This window comes from Saccoglossus kowalevskii, chromosome 3 (genome assembly GCF_978046115.1).
Source record: "Saccoglossus kowalevskii chromosome 3, keSacKowa6.1, whole genome shotgun sequence".
Classification (NCBI taxonomy): Eukaryota; Metazoa; Hemichordata; class Enteropneusta; family Harrimaniidae; genus Saccoglossus; species Saccoglossus kowalevskii.
Genome location: NC_140643.1, coordinates 36,738,354 through 36,757,838, shown reverse-complemented (window position 1 = coordinate 36,757,838; position 19,485 = coordinate 36,738,354). Strand labels below are relative to the sequence as shown.

General features: G+C 35.8%; 1 pseudogene; it reads right to left on the bottom strand.

Annotated features, from left to right (window-relative positions):
- Positions 1 to 7,560: 7,560 nt before the first annotated feature.
- Positions 7,561 to 8,538, bottom strand: LOC144342258 (uncharacterized; annotated as a pseudogene).
- Between the last annotated feature and the right edge of the window lie 10,947 nt (positions 8,539 to 19,485).

The window sequence follows — 19,485 nt, the reverse complement described above, 5'->3', positions numbered from 1 at the left end:
AGTTTTTTGTTAGCTATAACTATAATGTAAAATCGTCTCAATCAACATAATTAAAAGAAAAATACGGACAGTGATCAGTGCACCTTAGAGTTTGCAAGTGATTCACTGTGTTTGTCTAATTCTTTGTAATATCGCAAAATGATGTAGTTGCCGATTTCAGTTAATAGAAGGATTAAGACTAGTTCTAGATCATTTATAATCTGGATCTGGCTTTTACTTGCAAATGTTTACTACTTGCTCGTTACCTTTTCATTGAATAATTGACTACATAAAGCAAATACTGCAAGAAATCATCTAAATTGTAATTCAATTATAAATTATGATAATTATAATTTGATTAACATTGATGACCCATGTAGACTGCATTTTCTTCAGGACCTGTTTGTTGAAAATGAGCACGAATGCAACAAACAGCACAAGCAGGAAGAACTACACGGACACTTTTTCCTAAAAAAACCCAACACCATCTTGCAAGCTGACGATAGGCAGTATGTCGATATCTCTCATGGTCAGGACCATCAAATGGGGTGTCATATTGCTGCCTGTATTGAAACCAGGCAGTTTGTTGCACAAATTTGTTCAAACTAACACATTGGAAGCCTGAATGTTGCGTGATGCATTGCAATCTTTCTTCTAAACCAAATTCAAACACTGCTTCTAAACACTTGGCATCAACAACAGTGACCTCCCTACAGCATACACATTCTCTTACTGTAGGCAATATTTGGCATCCTCCACCACATTTACACCTAAATAAAAACACATTTTGTCTTAATTCAATGTTTATTACAGTTCGTTCGTTTGTTGATTTTTAACAATTCTCAAGAAAAGGGGGGCGTATACATGTATTACAGTGATTGTATTTCATAGAATAGAATTGGTACAATAACACATGTACATTGCACGCGTATAATCAGTGATGGAGGGACTGTGGTATAACGCTAGGAGTACCCAAACATGACTTGTTATATTTATCAGTGATTAGTGTTGACAAAATGAACGATTCAACTTCAAATAAAATTCATGATTTCGAGACACATGAATAGTGAACAATGTTTTAGAAGCGATAAATACTAAAATAGCATAGCTCTGAGATCGTAGCATTTGGTTTCACTACAAGGCATCTCAACGTTCAGTTTAATTTTCGTAAATGAAAATGTTTGGTGCTCAGCTAGTTGTGGCGATCTAAAAAAAAGGTACCTAGCCCTATCTGCGATAAAAACTTGATAATCAATTTTGATTAATCTAGAATTCAAAGCATCCGGTGGAACTCACCGGTTTCGTTACGTACCAATCTAAATTATCGAGTCGAGTACTCGAGGTTTCTTCGACGTGTTGGGCACTACGATCGTCCCGAACGTTGACTTCTGCCGTCGGCTCATACATGTACGGCCTTATGATCGTAGACGTATCAAACAAAGTTAACGAATTATTTGAAATGTCGGAATCATCAGTAGCAGCGCTGCTTACATCTGAATGTTCCAACTAGAGAACTTCTTGTGACGTCACGACGCGTTGAAAGTTCGATGACCTAGTCTTGAAACGCGTTCGGAATTCTTTGGAAAAGACTCACAAAGAGCCGGTTTTCGGCAATATCTCGAAAGTAATTTCTTTCCGAATGTCATATAAACTTAAGGAAAAAACGTCTCTGCTTATAATGTATATTTTTTCTGTAAATTTTATTTGTATACAAGCACTTGCAATTTACACTTTAAATAGATCAAAATGTGCACATGTCAAGCCATAGAAGGTTAATCCTAGGATTGCAACACATCAACATTGGGTGGGATATAAATAAGGGTGAGCATGTAATCTCTTCGTTTCATGATGACTACATATACTTCACTTCTGGAAGTTCGTTTAATTTTTGAATTTTATTACATCATCACTTCACTCGAGATTACATGAGACTTTAAAGCCAATGTGCACATGAGATTACTTGAAATCTATTTATTATGCAGAGGTAATAAATAAAATAACTCAAATTCAGTGAAAATTGCCTTCACTAAGACAGCACCCCAGTAGAGAAAGTATTTTCTGCACAAATTGGTTTGTCATAATACTTTGCAATAGATGTTCAACTGGCACAAAATTACTTTTGGCCTTAGAGGTAGCAGCAGATCTCACACACTGTGGGCTTTAAATATATTTGTGTCAATACCTGACCTTCTCGTATCCACCTGTTTAATGTGCTTTTTCCTACAGCCTTATGAGGCTTCAAATAACCGAGTTTCTGCTCCTCTGATTTCATTGGTACATAATAAATATTCTTTTAATACTACACAGACACAATCTCCTGTCTGAGGGATTAGCTTTCAACTTAACTTGGGGGGTTAACATACCCAGGCATAATTTGCCTAATTACTGTCTGAATGACAAAGGTGTATGATGACTTTCCAACCATCATATACTTGACATCTAAAAGGTGCAAAGGTGCAAGGCTATTAGCATAACTAGTTTTAAAGTTAGCAACTTTAATGTAATCTCCCTTACCGGAGAATTATTTCTTAGGAAGTTTAGCACTTTGGAGACATCCCATATTTCCAGATATCTAGGCACTGTAGGCCTCAAATTATATACACCTTTCATGAATCTAATTACAAGAGGATGTTTCCCCACAGACAAAAAACCTTCAGATATACAGATAGCAGACATGCTGATCTAGCTGTGTTTAAGGCAGAATATGCCAAACCAGACTCGAACAGTCAAAAAGTCCAACAGTACATTTATATCTGTGTGAAAAGGATCTTTCTTGACTTTATTCACATTATTTTTATTCACAGAATGATTCGTCACTGGAAGTTCAATCCTGTACTTATCTTCACTGGAACCCTCATCACTGTTGTCAAGATTCATTGATGTTTTCCGAAAGACTACTATCAGGGATGATTTGTACTGGCCTATCATCAACCAACTGTTCAGCATCTAATAATTCATTACGATGGACTGTCTTTTGTTGCCCTAGACCATCCACTGCCTGACAATATATACATTACCCTTAGGATCGGGTCGACCTACAACTCGGTAGGGGATTGGCTTCCAGAAGTCATGAATTTTATTTCTGCCATGTACAGATCGATTTCTAAGATATACCTTTCCATTTATTGGTATTGGTGCTTCAGTGGCAGTTCTATTGTGACAATTCTGTCTTACTAATGCCTCTTTTCCACTGTTCGCTGCTGCTTTTTGAAACGCATTCTGTAGTATTGTCTGATGTCCTTCAACCCACACGTCAACTCCCATCCCCTCACTACTATACGTTTCATGACGTTGTAGTCCTTATAACTGATCAACCGGAAGTCTTGGTTCATGTCCAAACATTAGGAAGTATGGAGAATGGTTAGTAGATGAATGCGGGGTAACATTGTATGCATATATCAGTTCGGGTAGATGTTCTGGCCATTTTCTCTTCTTATGTGATACTAAAGTGCATAAACGGTCATGCATTGTGCGATTGAAACGTTCGCACTGTCCATTTCCTTCTGGGTGGTAAGGAGTCGTGCAAGACTTTTCAATGTCATATCACTTCACTCTCAAAATTTCGACCTTGGTCGCTATGCAGTCGTCTTGGAACACCATACCTTACAAACCATTCTTTGACCAATACCTTAGCTACTGTCCGTGCACGTTGATTTCTGGTAGGTATAGCCTGGGTAAATTTTGTAAAGACGTCCGTCATCACCATTACATTTTCCATACCATCTGAAGCTTGGTCCAATAAAGTATAGTTCATATCTAACACATCTAGTGGTCTGAAGGCTTGTAGAGTGCCCATTAACGGTTTCACATTTGGTTGTACATTCTTGGCTAGCATACTACGCTCACACTTTTTACACCAAGACTCTATGTCCTTGTTCATGGTTGGCCAGTAACACCGTAATCTTGCAAGTGCAAGAGTTCGTTCTATACCTTGGTAACCAGCCTGGTCGTGCAGTGACTGTAACAACTGGTGTTGCATGGAACTAGGTAGAACTAGCTGAACCACCTCTTCACCGTTTTCATGTATAATTCTGTGAAGTACGTTATCAGTCAATTGCAGTCTTCTCCAACAATGAAGCAGTTTACGTGTACCCTTAATGCAAGAATCTAACTGTCGTTTTGTTGGCTTATGCTGTTTATTCCAATAATACAATACTCTTGAAATGACAGGATCTTCCACCTGGAGTTTCACGATCTGTTGACTTGTCATGGTTGGTAGTGTGACTCAATTCTAGGCAGTGGTAACGCGTCTTATGATTGAGGAATCTATAGTCCATACAGATACGAAGTCCACTATTTTTCTTTCTCACCGCTTGTGAACCATAAGGACTGGTACTGCGACGAATGATGCCACGTACGAGCCAATCTTGTAGATGTTCTTTCACCTCTGGTTGTAGATGCGGTGGCATGCGACGATGAGGTAAACAAACTGGTATATAATCTGTGGTGTGAATTTGGTGGTTAATTGGAGCTGAATATCCTAAGTCATTGTCATCCTTGCTAAATACAGCATAATGTTTAGCCAGCAGTCTGCCACATCTAACCCATGAGGCCATGTATTCATCTCTGGTTCTGAGGAACTCGCCAATGAACTACTCTTCTGACCAACTTTTATCTCCGTTTATTTAACTGACTTGTACCGAACAGTTCTTGAACTACCCCTAAGCACATACCGGGACGTAACATCTCATCCTCATTGCCCAAATTTGCAACATACACTGAAACATGACCATGTTCAACTGTAGAAACTTGTATGTGCTCAATCATTGCGTCATACTTTCCGTTACGTACACTGGTTGTCCCCATAATTATAGTCACTGTTCTAGCTGGCACCATGACTGGACCTTTTCTCGACATCTTTACGTAATCACTTTTCCCCTCAGCACCCTTGGATATCAAAATTTCTGCATTCATTTCATACAACATCAGAACACGTGTCCATTGGTTACCTACCCTCTGGGTGGGGTGCAACCTTATTCAAGAAATTTTTACCAAGGCAATGATGCAACTGGTGATGTATATGTCTGAGTATATTATTTCCAATAATACCAGGAACATGATCTTTTCTTGCTAATGTCGTACTGTCAACGGGATCCTTAACAACCAAAATGCCCAATGCTCATGATCACCAAACACTTCATGTATTATCTGTAGTATTCGTTCAGGATTGTTGTAAGAAAACCAGCCTAGTTTTCCACTATGTAAAGGCGAGCTAAATTTATAAATAAAATTGGCCCGACCCTTGGTCGAGCCTAACCAAGCCAAGTGTTGTATTTGCTTTGTACTGCGTATGATGTGGGTATTTGCGTATGAATGGGAATGTAAGGTTGCATGCGTCTTGCAGGCGGCTTTGTTATGTAAATTCATGTGAGTTGTGTGGTGGACGTGGCAAGTCAGTACACCACTAGCCATTGAAGTATGAGCACCGTATTCAGCTCTGCCTAGCAGCAGTTTGTAAGGGCATTTCAGGCTTTTCGTCACCTTGCTCATGCTGCAGAACCCGACTAATAGTCAACCAGCGTTGCGATTATACCTGTGTACAGACAGGACGAGTTTGTTGGTTTCAGCGATTCTGTCCTTTGTGGACAGGGAGGAGTGATGGCATATAAACGTTGGCTTGGTAATTGTGAACTGGTGTATCGTGGTCGTGTGGACTTACTTTAATATTGGCAACTGGTGGTTGTAAATGGTTTCTATTATTATATCTACCCGGTTCGGTTACTGGTGGCACAGGCAGTGTTAGAAGCTCTATGGACTTGATGTGGATGGTAGCTGGATTGTCGTCGATGCCAAGATTTGATTTCTGTTCAGTATCTGACATGATTGAATCTGTAGAACTCTAGGCAAGCAAGATATGATTGGTCTACTAATTAAAAATATATTCCTACACCTACTGAACTAATTGCCTTTAAACTGTGATGCAAGTCTTGAAATGCACAATATAAACAAACTTTTCCCTTACTGATATCACACTGTACAGTGACAAGGAGTTACTGATATACACTGTTCAATAATAATAATGTTGCTTATAATAGATCACTAAACAATAACACGATACCAGAAATTCTAATTAGTTTTACATCAAAATTTACCACTGAATGCATACAAAAAATGTATCCATGAGTGAAATGCATAAAACAAGAGAAGTCACTTTAGCACAATATTTCAATGTGGATTTCTGTAAACCTGCAGGAAATATTGTTCAGTTTAAAAAAAAAATAATGTTTCTTTACTACCAGAATGATGAGTGTGATACAGATCTCGCTACATCTACTTCTCGTCCTGGGGTATCTAGCTACATCTACTTCTCGTCCTGGGGTATCTAGCCACATCTACTTCTCGTCCTGGGGTATCTAGCCACATCTACTTCTCGTCCTGGGGATACTTCACTGCCATAGGGGTTGAACACGTATTATGGCCACCAAAAATTATATCCTGCCGACTACGCCAAATGTGACCAATGAGGGTGGTAAATAAATAAATTAAAAACAATAGGTGACTTCAGTATGATGACTGTAGATGTTCTATTTATTCCATCAAGCAAAAACCCCTATGCAGCCGGTAACATCACTGATGATAACAAATACATTTTCTTGACTATTTACTATGGTAACCGTTAGCTTCCCTCTCTACATCAGTAGCTCAAAACCTGACAATCGTAAAGTTAGCAGCGAGTTGTTTGCAAAAATGTTGCAGCCCAAATGACATACAACCTATACTGTTGACATAAACAAAAACCAAAAATCATAATGGCCGAAGCTAATTGACAAAAGTTTACTTTTGGGCCATGAAAAAGATTGTACAAGATAAGAATATTAAAAATATGATTTATACCACAAGAATAAATTTAAATGACAAAACAAATAATTGCATAATAAGACTAAGATGTCTGAACAACGCCCTCACAAAACCAAGAAATACAATCTCTTGAGTTGGTGATGTGACAGATTTTTCGGAATGTGGTATGAAACCCAGCTTTGTAACTAAATCTAATGTGTCACGTACATTCTGGTTGCACTCTGTTATAGTGTCACCCACTAATAAAGAATCATCAATATAGCCAAGGTTGACATGACCTAACTTTCTCAATGTGGAATAAACCGGTTTGAGTAGTTTCGTAAATAAGCGAGGTGCACTCGCTAACCCATTTGGCAGACAGGTATATTGAAACAGCTGTTGTTTCCATTCCAATTTGAGATATTTCTGGTGTTCCTCATCAATAGAAACAGAATAATATGCATCCCGTAAATCAATAGATGCCATGTAGCTACCAGGGGAAATTAGTTTTTACAGCTGTCTCAAATGTATCCATCTTAAAATGATGGTATGCCACATATTGATTCACATCCAGTAATTTTTGGATTTCTTTTTCAATAACAGTTTCCTTCGTACTACTACGAGGATATTATTTAGGAACCTTAATCTGTTTTGAATTTCGTGTAAATTCAATATGGGCATGTGATGATACCAAATCTAGTATTCTCTTATCACAAGTAATAGAACCCCACATATCAATGAAGTCTTCCTGCTTCAAAGTTAACTTTATTAACTTTTATATCGCTTACCTGAGAGCTCTTTGCTTCAGTACTCATTTTGACTGTTTGGCAGTCTGGGTCTTTGAATAGTTAAATTTCCACCACGTCCTCTTCTTCTAAATCTAAATACACAACCCCTGGACCTTCCTCGAGTTCCAGTTCTTTTGTGAGTAATTCTGACTAATTTTATGTGCCGTTTGATTAACTTCCTTTATATCTTTCACTCTTTTAGTGACATCATCACCAAATAGATTATCCGTAAATGGTACAGTGGTAGATATTAAATGAAGATATAGTCCTGTTTCAAATCAGGTTTCATACAATCTCTTCTACGTAGATTGAGCAAACGATTAGGATTACCCAAACAAGCCAGTAGTACACCAGTGCCTGCAACTGCAGATCCCTTCACAAGGGTAGTCTGTGCCATTTGGAATTTAGAGTCGAGTGCTGGTTTCTGGGTGAATAATGTCCCAAACCAACTGATTTACTCTCACTTTAATAGCAAAACCTTCACAATTCTCTGGTGTATTATATTTTTTAGAAAAATCGTCAAATTTCTCATCAGAAATTCCCATTCTAAATAAACCATTATTAATTTCGGCAAGTCCATCATCGACTGGCTTGTCGCACTTGTCTTTGACGACAAATTTGTCAGCCATACTTTTAAACAGACTCAGACTGGCGTCGCCATTGTTATCATCAGGTCCGAGTGAAGTTTTATGTTTCTTGCTAGGATTTCCCCCACGGGGTTATTCAAATCAACACCACATTGGATATCATCATAATACTCGCAGGCTTCCAGAAATGTGTTCTAGTAGACAGTGTAGAAATAGTCTCGCCTTGGTTTGTTTGGTTTTCTTGAGTGTTTTTTTTTAGATTCCCAAAATGGCTGCCGTATCCGACGTGAATTCTTTATCAACTGTTATTGTTGTTTTAGCCGCAGCACCTGTGGTTGTCGAGACATTCTTACTTGTTGAGATCGTTTGCCCTCGGCCTCAGCCGTAGCATCAGCTCTTGCCGCCATATTGGCAGGACTCCAGAAGGAGTACCTACACTTTATGCAATTTTTAAAAAAAATTATGCTAATTTATTCATGATGTAGCAGTTTCTGTGCTCATGAATATTCATTAATTTGTGGGTCAATACATTCTAAAAGGGGCGATATATTATTTTGGGGGGAAGAGTTAGAAAGGGGGATTAGCAATCCTTAGGGGGTCTTTTCCACTGTACCACGAGTGTCTTCACACAAATGATAGGATTTAAGTCCTATCACTAGCATTCAAAAATCGTACTAACCGTAGTGGATTCGAACCAGCGATCTCTCACATTGGCGACATTGTACATATCCACTGAACCATATGGGTAGTCATGCAAATGAATGATTTGTTTTCATATTTAGTTTTATTGCAAATTAGTGTTTGCGACAAAAGACTAGAAGGCATGGGAATTGAACCCGGGTCCTCCTGATCACTATGTAGACAACTGAACCACAATTGATTGACTGGATGTGTTGGCATTTGATAAGACTATATAGGATGTATATATATAGAAATACAACATATTTCTATTATTGAGTTACAATTGTCCAAGAAATTGCCAATTTTGTGTTTTTACTTGTGTAAACTATATGCAAGCCATAACCCGTTAGTGTACATCTTGCCAATTGGGTGTCTGCCATTTGCGTTACCCTAACCCTAATGCCAAGACACATTCCTGTTAATAATTCCGTTGCCCATACTTGACCCGACCCTAAACCTAATGCTAAGACACGTTCCTGTTTATAATTGCTCAATAATGATACTCTGTTGTGCACTGTCTGCGGGTAAGTTGCATTGATGTCAACTGATTAAACAAGTCGCGTTTAAGTAATTTCCACTATTAACAAGTTGTTAAATTGACAATAAATGTGTGGACAAATATTTGAGACTTATTTTGGTGTGGACAATTTGTTTAATTATTTTACACCATTACAAGTTGTTAAATTGAGAGAATAAATTTCTCAACAAATATTTAATACTTATTTTGGTGTAGACAGCTCTCGTCTGATTAATTCCCACAATTACAAGTTGTTAAATTAAGAGAATAAATGTGCGGACAAATATTTTAGACTTATTTTGGTGTAGACAGCTCTCGTTTAATTATTTTACACCATTACAAGTTGTTAAATTAAGAGAATAAATGTATGGACAAATATTTTAGACTTATTTTGGTGTAGAAAAGTCGCATTTAATTTACTTCCACAAATTACAAATTGTTAAATTGAGAGAATAAATGTGTGGACAAACATTTGAGACTTATTTTGGTGTAGACAATTCTCATTTAATAATTTTACACCATTACAAGTTGTTGAATTGAGAGAATAAATGTATGGACAAATATTTTAGACTTATTTTGGTGTAGACAGCTCTCGTTTAATAATTTTACACCATTACAAGTTGTTGAATTGAGAGAATAAATGTATGGACTAATATTTGAGTCTTATTTTGGTGTAAACAGCTCTTGTTTGATTAATTCCCACAATTACAAGTTGTTAAATTAAGAGAATAAATGTGTGGACAAATATTTTAGACTTATTTTGGTGTAGAAAAGTCGCATTTAATTTACTTCCACAAATTACAAATTGTTAAATTGAGAGAATAAATGTGTAGACAATTCTCATTTAATAATTTTACACCATTACAAGTTGTTGAATTGAGAGAATAAATGTATGGACAAATATTTTAGACTTATTTTGGTGTAGACAGCTCTCGTTTAATTATTTTACACCATTACAAGTTGTTGAATTGAGAGAATAAATGTATGGACAAGTATTTGAAACTTATTCTGGTGTAGACAACTCTCATTTGATTAATTCCAACAATTAAAAGTTCTTAAATTGACAGAATGAATGTATGGACAAATATTGACCATTATATTTGTGAGTAAATACCTGTCGTTTAATTAATTTCCACCTCTACAAGGTTGTTAAATTGAGAGAATAAATGTGTCGACAAATATTTGATACTTATTTAGGTGTAAGAACTCGTGTTTGACCAACTTCCACCATTGCAAGTTGTTAAAATAATGAAATAAATATACTGGTATCATTGGATATTTGATTTAATTGTGAAACTTTCTAACAAAATGTTAACTGTTGGCTTCGAACCCTCAATCAACAATTCCGCAGACACAGTATAAATTCCACAACACCACAGAAGATATTCGTCTGTTGCCTGAATTGTTTTCGTAATATAGGGAACGCCAGCGACACTTCAACAAAACTTACCTTCACTTGGGTCTTGTTTATCTCTTGTCACAATCTGGAAACTGGTGAACAAATTGCGCGTCGTCCAGTTTAAGACGTAAGTTATTTTATTATTTATTCATTCAGTTTTGTATGGCGGAGTTTTGTGAGGTTTATTATTTTTTCGCGACGTTCTTTGTTTACTTCTTTACGGTTTGAAAGATTTCAGTTTATTTGATTTACGTTTTTACGGTAGCTCTGAGCGAGACTCGAACCCACTGTCTTTTCAAGCTAATTTTGTTTTATTTTGATGGCACGCTTGTGTACCACGCCACGACGTTGGTCGTTGAGTGGTGTTCATTTTTCTAACTACTCCAGTGTTCCGATGAGTTGAACGGAAAAGCCAAAACGATTGCTGGTTTCTGATTGCTTCGGTTCTGGTGAGAGTGTGTCTAGTGTGATTCGAACCCATGTCGTTTGTATTGGGCGTTTTTTTTTATTTCCCATGTTGGCTACGCCGTAATATGCAACCACTTCCCCGTTTATTGTGATTTTGAGAGTGTTTAATGATGTCTTCCTCACTAGCTGCAGTTATGTAGCTCGCTTGGTTTCGCTGTCGGTTATTTTGTTCGTCGTGGTGTTAACGCGAAACCAGGGAGCTACAGTTCCATCCTATGCGAAATACCATATTTTACCGACCTGAAATCAGGTCGGGCCGTAACAGCCGTTTTTTTTTCATTATTTTCGCCTCAAGTTTCTACTTTTCTACTGTCGATGGGTCCCGAAACTATTTCATCAATTATTTTGAGGGCGATTGTCCGAAATTGGTCGATTTCACGACGAAGACCGCGGAAAACTACAGCGAAATCCCCGCGTTTGCCGCCATCTTGAATAAGTTATCGTGACGTCACAAGGCGTCTCTGTTTTCCAATTTCACGCAGTTTTCGTCGTGAAAACGACCAATTTCGAACAATCGCCCTCAAAATAATTGATGAAATAGTTTCGGGACCCATCAACAGTAGAAAAGTAGAAACTTGAGGCGAAAATAATGAAAAATAACGGCTGTTACCGCCCGACCTGATTTCAGGTCGGTAAAATATGGTAACTCGCATAGGATGGAACTGTAGCTCCCTGGTTTCGCGTTAACACCACGACGAACAAAATAACCGACAGCGAAACCAAGCGAGCTACAGAACTGCAGCTACTTCCTCACCCGTCACGCCATGACCCAGTTTCAACCACACGGCCATTTTGTGACACAGTGCGTGACCCTCGGCGTCACCCGACTGACTATATGATCGTTCTGTTCAACTGTTAAGCTAGGATTTATTACCGTTATTATCATTATGTTGTCACATGATTTGTTTTACCTTATGTGTAATGTCTTAAGTATCTTTATTGTAATTTGTATATACCAATTCGTATATACCGAGGAAACGACCCCGATTGAAGGTTATGTATTTTGTGACGTCACCAATTCGTGTGTAGGTACGGCTTCTAGATCCGTGCCCAGACAAGTAACGCGTTACCTCGAAAGGCCACAGTACACTGAATATGCGCATGCGCAGTGCTATCTCATGTAATCTCGAGTGAAGTAATGACGTAATAGAATTAACGGTTTGCCCGAACGCACGGCACAGTTGGATGCATGGCTTGTTCAGAATGTGTCAACAACCAATCGTATGATTGGTGACGAACCACACCGAGGTTACGACTTGGTTAGCCTCGCTAAACTGGAAAGACAGTTAATAATAAAAAATATAAATAGTTGATGGTATATTTTTTTAGATAAGCAAATAGGGTGACTTTCGTTGCAATTGACAATGATAAACTTACTGATAAGCCATGTTTTTCCCGATCGTTTTCATTGCTAACATCAGTATAATTTTATTTGAGTGTGTTTGCGACCTGACTCTACCTGGTGATGTCATCAGTTGCGCTATATAAGGTCTTTGATTCGTTGACTAAACCAGTCAGAGGTCTCGTTGAAATCTTGTTACCTAGGCATTGGTTCAGATGTATGTGGCGATAGTTAAAAATATACCGAATCACAAGTACATAAAAAAAAACAAATAATTAAAAAAAAAAAAGTAAAAGTAAAATAAATACAACATGTATATAAAATGCAATACACATCGTACAATACATCAGATTTTAGGCAGATTACAAGTATAGAAGACTCGTTAAAAATTAATTCAAAATAATTTGTACTTATTGATGGAAAAGCTGAACTGACTAATTATTATGCAAATCAGGTAATTAACAGGCACAGGTCTGCACAATGTCACAGACCGTCTGTGTGTACCAAGCTTCATTGAAATGTGATCAGAACAAAACATTATGAATTATTATGCTAATTAAGGAATATATATAAACTGATTTTAACCCAAAACTGAGCAGGTCTGTGCATTTTCTTAGAGTTAAAGTCCTAATTAATATTTGAGATATCAGTCGAACGGGAAGACACGCACATACATATACATACAAACTAACTGCAAAGACTCCCATTGTGCACTTAACAGACAGGAGTAAAAAATATCAAATATCATACCTGGGTTTTCCTTGCTTGTCAAATCGTTGACATCAGTTAGGTCATTTGTTTCTGCCGTTAAACAATACAAGTAACCACATTTAATACGAGACTATGTCTGGATATTTAAATATTTAAACAGTATTTACATGTACAATTATATTGGTAACAATACATGGTTGATATAAATAATCCAGTAAAATCTGCAGCTGAAACAATCAATACTTACATTTCAGCTGGTGCTTGGGTATTATATTCTGTGTCACATATATTGTTAGATATTATATATTTAAATTTAAACTCACCTAATACATATTTATTCATATCAATGCTATGCGTTTTGTTGTCTGTGGGATGATTAATCAAATAGGTTATTTTTAACATACACCAACTGCATTGTAGGGAGACATTTTTTTCTTCCCTGGAAAAATTTTACAGTAATATTTCAAATTATTATCTAGCACTAAAACAATAAATGTTTTCGTTTTGAAAAAAACAACAATAAACTTGTATATGCAACGGCCTATAAATTCATTGATTTATAAATGGCTATACAGGGAACAACTCAAAATGTGACATCGAATTTTGTAATATTAGTCCATTTTCAATCATTTGAAATAGAAAATTATAAGATGCCAAAACTAAATTACATCCATATCTGTGAAAAATGTTTCTAATGCATATCTTACAAATATTATTAACAGATGTTGCTTTTATTACAGTACACATATTACTTAGCAATAAGCTATATATGAAACTTAAAAATTGTTGCTATAGTATAAAGTCCCTAATATTAATGGTTGAAAAATGTCTGGGAAAACAACATATTACTTCAGATGAAAGAGATCCATTAATTTAGAAGAATGCAATTTTCATTCTCTAGATATTCAACTTTTCCATCAGCAGTATTACGTAGTCCACCATCTTGCATCCTCAGCAAAGAATTATGGGTAAAGAATGAAATCATAACCACTTTTGTGAAAAATGGAGAAAATATTTTTTTCTATAGCAGCTATTCAAGTTCAACACATCCATCATTTTCTGAGATGTAACATGTCTGTAATGCATACACGGACACCAAGATGTTATAAATTATATTGTATGTCTGTATATACATGTTCCATATACAAACATTTTGGTATAAACCTGGATGCATTGGTTAGCCTAGCAACAAGTTTAAATTGGTACAAAGCTGGATCTGGTACAGACTATCTGTCTATATATATGCTGACTGGAAATGCATTAACACCATGACTATAATGTACCCATCCATTTTACATGGACATGCATTCAGTAGATATATAGCAGCGAGCTTTCAAACTCGTCCGTTCTATGATACTAAAGATTAAACAGTTTTTATAGAATAATGATTAGTTATGTCTTATGTAACATAATATACTCACAGTTGGTAAACTTGTCAAATTCTTGCATAACATTATGCGTCTTGGCAAATTGAACACCTAGATACTCCAATTCCATGTTCATGTATGCAGCATACTTCAGTATTTAAAATATGAAGTGTAGCACATTGTAAAACAATTTAAAAAAGAGAAATTGTTATTATTGTAATGAATACATAATTTTACTAGCTAACTCAGCTCTAACCAGCACATGCCCAATGTTTGTATATTTTGATTCACCCAGATCCAACTGATCACATGCTAAATTTTGTGTCTGAATGACTAATAGTGGTACCAAAACTGCTAAAATGGCAATTGATGTTCGGTCATATCTGGCATTACCAGTAGTAATAATGTTTTCAATTTTCGGCCATATCTAGATAAGTATATATACCTAGCACCGGCTGTTCTGTTGCCATTCAATAAATTATACAGACTGAATACTTTGGTAATTTGGTTGCAATAACAAAATTCCTAGTGAATTGGAGCAAATATCACAAACAAGCAGAATCGTCACACAGGATACGCAAGATGCTCACATGATATAGAGCACAGTGGCGTCAACAAAATTAGTATATGATGTGCCTGCAAGGATAGATTTTTATATAATATCATATATTTCATTACTGATCCTTGAAGCCATTGCCGCTTAGATTGATATAAAACTGACGGTAATCACTTGTATATGCTGACATCAACCTAAGTTCAAAGAATGCTTAAAAAGAACTCATATGTGCTGAGAGTATTAGAGACACAGTAAAAATTAATTGAGATATTGATGGAAAAGCTGAAAATTAATTATGCAAATTAGAAAAATGTATCAGACCATCTATGTACCAAGTTTCATTGAAAATGTGATCATAACCAAAAGATTATGAATTATTATGCTGATTAGGGAATTAATGTGGACAGATTTTATCCTAAAACTGATAATATTTGTACATTGTCCTAGAGCATCTATGTACAAAGTTTCAATGAAATGTGATGTTTAGTGGTTGAGATATCAGTGTGAAAATTAGGTGGCTAATATGCATAAATATAGCCAACAATTAATTGGCTCTCTGAATAGTTTAGATTCATTTAAAGGTGATGACTAGTACTCGAGATATCTATGAAAAAGCTGAAAAATTAATGCAATGCAAATGCAAATTAGGTAATTAATATGCACAATTATTTACCCCAAACTAATCAGGTCTCTGCATATTCCTATAGGACTTTTGTACAAAGTTCCATTGAAATGTGATGATTAGTACTTGAGATATACGTGAAAATCCGAAAATTAACTAATTATGCGATTAATATGTACTGATATTACCCTAAAAACTACCAGGTATGTGCAGTGTCCTATGACATCTAGGTACCAAGTTTCATAGAAATGTGATGACTAGTTGTTGAGTATCAATGAAAAAGCCGAAAATTCACTAATCATTAAGCAAATTAGTAATTAATATGCACAGATTTTCAGCCAAAACTAATCAAAACCCGGCATTAGTTCAGAGCATCTATGAACCAATTTTCATCAAAATCAAATGAATGGTTCTTTAGATATCAGTGGAACATGCGGACACAAACACACACATACAGACAAACTAATTGCAAAGACTCCCATTGTGTGCTTAGCTTTTTGCTTATAATTCTTTTTTCTTTTCCGTTGCGAAGCTTACCCACATAGCTCCCCAATTGTTAAAAGATTCTGTAGTAGGCTTAGCTGAATCTGTAATGTATAAAAGAATGTATGAATGTTTTTGTATCTACTTTGAAAAAAAAAAGTATACCCTGCAAATGGCAGATAAAAAGAACCCAATATGGGCCACCAGTTGATGATTTTGAATTAAATAACACAAAAACAGACATGAATTGAATGAATGTGCTCTTTGTGTTAAATGAGAAATGAAATATCAGCATTTATATGTTTTTTTGATCAAGTATTGTGTCTTCCTTGTGTACCAAATATAAACAAAATGTATGAAAATGCATCTGAGAAACAGGTGGGGGAATTTTAAAAGACAAAATGACCACAAGTTGGAATAAATGGCGTGCATCAGTAACATACCACGAGTCATACCATGTTTGTATACAATTGGTCAAGGCTTGACCGAGAAATAGTTATTAACAGGTCCAATTGTTGATTTTCTTTTTTGAGCAAAACATGACTAATATGTACATGAATCAGGTATAAATTCTACAGGTTATTTTCTGATCGTCCTAAAAAAAGGAGTTAAGTTAACACATATACACTGTGACTGTTTGAGGTCTTAGCCTAGTAAACAAATACTTTCCTAGTAAATGCTGGACAAAAACGTCTACTATCGAAGGTGGACTGTTAGAACAATAGCGATGAGCCAATAATTAGTATTACTATCCTTGGCATCCTCGTAGCCATCCTTTAACTATCAGTAATAACTTACCTCGTTTCTTTTCTTTAGTAAACATGTTGTATGAAGATTGCCCTTTTTATAAGCTATTATTGTTTGGCCGTATATCCGTCCTTTCACTTTTCTTGCTGCATAATTACCAATCCAATTATATTATATAATGTTTAAATACATTGTTATCCAAATATAAGTGAGTTAAGATTTCAGAAAGACATGTTTGTAGAATTAATTGATAAAATACTAGAATATGCACATCAAACAGAGAACATTAGATGTTCACTATAGCCATATGAATGCTTGGCCATAATTCAGAAACAGTTAGCCAGGAAAGGGGGAAAATTGTATTGCCTCTATATAGATTTCCAGAAGGCATTCGACTCGGTAAACAGGGATTGTTTATTGTTTAGACTGGCCATTAACGTTATCAGCGGAAAAATGTATGTAATTTACAAAGTATTTATATAGATGTCAAATCATGTGTTCGTGAAGGAGGGGTCACTTCGAGATTCTTTGAATTGAAGAATGGGGTTCGACAAGGGTGCATGATCAGCCCTATTTTATTCTCATTACATTAACGAGCTACAAAGCATGTTCTACGACTCTGGGTATAGAGGAATACAATTGATCCCGAACGACATGTCAGAGTTGTTTTCATTATTGTATGCTGACGACATTGCTTTATTTTCAAATTCTGTTTTGGGCTTGAAAAGACTAATAAGTATATTGTATGAGTTTACAAACAAGTGGGATCTAAATATCAACTTAAATAAAACTAAAATTGTAGTATACAGTAATGGGGGATATCTCAGTAAATATGAAAAGTGGTACTTCGAGAACAAGCAAATTAGTACTGTTAGTTCATACGAATACCTGGAGTTGGTAATGTCATGTAAATGCTCTTTTAATATTACCACAGAAAATCTAGCTATAAAAGGCAATAAGAAATTGATTGCAATCAAAAGATACTTAGGAAATATGCAATTTTTAAATCAGACTCGTATTTTAAGATCTTTGACACCTTAATTCAACCTGTACTTACATATGGGTCTGAAATCTGGGGATATGGTCAATATCAACATTTAGGAAGTGAACATACATCTTATTGTAGGCAATACCTCGGTGTAGGTAAAAATGCTCCAACTTGTACAGTATTAGGGAATTGTGGGAGGCTACCCTTATTTTGTTACCATATTAAAAGATGTGTGAAATATTGGTTACAAATTACTAGCATGGATAAAAACAGACTACCCCCAAAAGCTTACCGGATGCTACTTTCACTTTCAAAAAAGGACAAAGGTGGGCCACAGAAATTAAAGAATTGCTATTTAAATATGGATTTAGTTATGTCTGGTTTAATAAAATATGTTCTTGTACAAATGTTGTGAACGGGTCAAAGATACTGGAATTACAGATTGGTATATAGACGTTTGTTCTGGCGAAAAAACGCAGTATTATAGGCAATACAAAACAAATTTTGGGATTGAAAACTATGTGTCATTGCCACAATTAAAATTGCGCAGAGCAATAGCAAGATTACGATGTGCGTGCCATCCCTTAGAAATATAAAGAGGCAGACATAATAATATCCCTAGGGAGAGCCGTATTTGTCATTTGTGCCTGCAAGAAATTGATGATGAATATCAATTTTTACTAAAATGCACTGCAAGGGACACAATCAGGAAAAAGTATCTCCCAAATGAAACACAACCTCCAAATTTGAATACTTTAGTTCCTCTAAAAGCCAAATCATTAACTCGTTAGCTCTATTTATTTATAAGTGTTTTTTTCAATCAAAGATCAAATGAAAATATCCCGATCACATTATATAGTACTTATATTATCTATTGAACACCCTCTTCATTTATATTTTCATACATAGTTTGTAATATAAATTTATTTCTTGTCAATAATTATTTTTTATGATTGTAATGGGCCGGGGCCATATACAATTAATAAATTATTATTATTATGAATGCTTGGCGACATTGATCTGTGATCTACCAACTTGTGTAACAATGGACACAATAAGTACAACCGCAAACTTAATGTACATATTATGGCATTTTGGTGTTTAAACACGCAAACAAACACCATAAAATCCAACTTATATTCTCCAATCTTGAACTTAAATCTTGTTTCAAGGAATGCCGATTTGTTTAGTGTTGTGTTTTGATAAATCTATGTTCCTGAACTCTGGCTCGAGTTCACTGCCACAGCGGCCCTCGTCTAGATAAAACGCGTCAATTTTATGGTGTTAGTTTTTGTTATATTGTTTTTACATATAAGTAGATTTTTATTATTTCCATTAAATTTTGAAAGATTCCGGACATTACAGATCTGTCGGAAACACCGGAATTCCGGAGAATACATCTTACCAGCTGGATACAAGTCTGGACGTAAACAATAACATTGACTTTTGCGACGCGGTCATATCAGCTCCGGC